The sequence below is a fragment of the Suncus etruscus genome, chromosome 6, assembly GCF_024139225.1.
Source record: "Suncus etruscus isolate mSunEtr1 chromosome 6, mSunEtr1.pri.cur, whole genome shotgun sequence".
NCBI classification, from domain to species: Eukaryota; Metazoa; Chordata; class Mammalia; order Eulipotyphla; family Soricidae; genus Suncus; species Suncus etruscus.
The window spans coordinates 14,899,136-14,901,162 of record NC_064853.1 but is presented as its reverse complement, the minus strand read 5'-3'; positions in this window follow the sequence as shown (position 1 = coordinate 14,901,162).

Below are 2,027 nucleotides of genomic sequence, written 5' to 3'. Positions count from 1 at the left end.
CTGATCTATTGGACTCTTTTATTGGCCTTCATAAGTGGAACTGGGATATAGTTCATTCACTGTCTAGCTTTTTAAATTTTACTTCAAAATACTATTCCGTGTTTTCCAAAAAATATTTTCTGATAGTGCAAAGAATTAGGAGGAAAATCAGAGTAAACAAGACATGGGCCAGTAAGGGATAGAGACTTGGGCGTGACAAAGTCATATTTACAAAGAAGGTGAAGCTACAGCAGGACAGGTTCAATGGCAAACTGGTTGAAGTTCTTTGCCAGCAGAAATAATGGAAAAGAGCAGGGGAACAAGAAGAAACTGGAAGGACCTAGGAAGAGAGGAAAGACCTGTAAGAAAAGGGAGCTGATGAACCTGGAAAGGCAAGCGTGGCTCAGACTCTGGTGGTGTTTATACCTGGCGATTTGAGTTTTATTCAAAGTGGGTTTGGATCCTCTGAGTCTCTTGTGAAAACTGCTAAGGAGAAATTTAAAAGGCTGGACTATGTTGGAGGGCTGGCAGGACTGGGTTCTGTTCCCTCGTACAGTAGTCTTGGGCCCCTGAATACCCTCAAACAGAACACAAGTGGCATACTGGGCAACCTTTGGAAAATAGGAGAATCATTAACATTTTGGACAACCAGATCTTCTATATTACTGAGATTTTGTTAGGCAAATACTTGGCTCCCAAAATCCAAGTTTGAAGGTACTTTTAGTCTATAATGGGGGCCAGAGAGATAGCATGGAGGTAAGGTGTTTGTTTGCCTTTCATTCAGAAGGACAGTGGTTTGGGCCCGGAGAGATAGCACAGCGGCATTTGCCTTGCAAGCAGCTGATCCAGGACCTAACGTGGTTGGTTCAAATCCTGGTGTCCTATATGGTCCCCCGTGCCTGCCAGGAGATATTTCTGAGCAGACAGCCAGGAGTGACCCCTGAGCGCTGCTAGGTGTGACCCAAAACACCAAAAAAAAAAAAAAAAAAGTCTATAATGTTACTGTTGTCAGATGTTCCCTCAGGTTCTGTTTGAACCTGTTTATGAGGACTTCCTTGTAAAAAAAAAAGGCTCCTTTTCTTTGGGGACCGCCCTAATTGGTAAGAAAGGTTTACACAAAGCGCCTCGTTGCATTGGTTATTTCTGGTCACACACTACTGATCATTTAGTCCAGGGGTCTCAAACTTGCAGCCCACGGGCCGCAAACAGCCCTCCGTACAGCATGTGGTCCTATCCTAAAGGAATCTTTTTTGTTTTGTTTTGTTTTAGTTGTTTGGGTCACATCCCCCAATGTTCAAGGCTTACTACTGACTTTGCACTCAAGGATCACCCCAACTTTGCCTCCTGTGGTCCCCAGGTAAATTGAGTTTGAGACCCCTGATTTAGTCTCTGTCACCTCCTATTCACTAAGCAGTTGCTCTTTGTTGGTTCGTTTGCACTGAAGAGCAGGTCTTTGAACCAAATGGAGTTTATTCCTGTAAAGAATTAGATCTAGTCAATCATAGATGCTATTCACACCTTTTCTCATATGACTTTTTTTTTTTTTTTTTTTTTTTTTGGGCCAGAGCTGGCAGTGGTCAGGACTTACTGCTGGCTCTGCACTTAGAAATCACTCCTGGTGGGCCCGGAGAGATAGCACAGCAGCGTTTGCCTTGCAAGCATCCGATCCAGGACCAAAGGTGGTTGGTTCGAATCCCGGTGTCCCATATGGTCCCCTGTGCCTGCCAGGAGCTATTTCTGAGCAGACAGCCAGGAGTAACCCCTGAGCACTGCCAGGTGTGGCCCCAAAACCAAAAAAACAAACAAACAAAAAAACCAAATCACTCCTGGTGGTGTTTGGGGGACCATTTTGCATGCTGGGGAATGAACCTGGGTTGGCTACATGCAAGGCAAATACCCTAACCATTGTACTATTGCTTTGCCCACTTCTGATGTGATTCATTTATTCACTAGTTATCTGTTCTTGCTTTTTTAACCAACTCGATCTTCATGCTATAAATTAGGCCTGAGGTTCTTCACTATTTCCTTAATGATTATTTCGTATTATT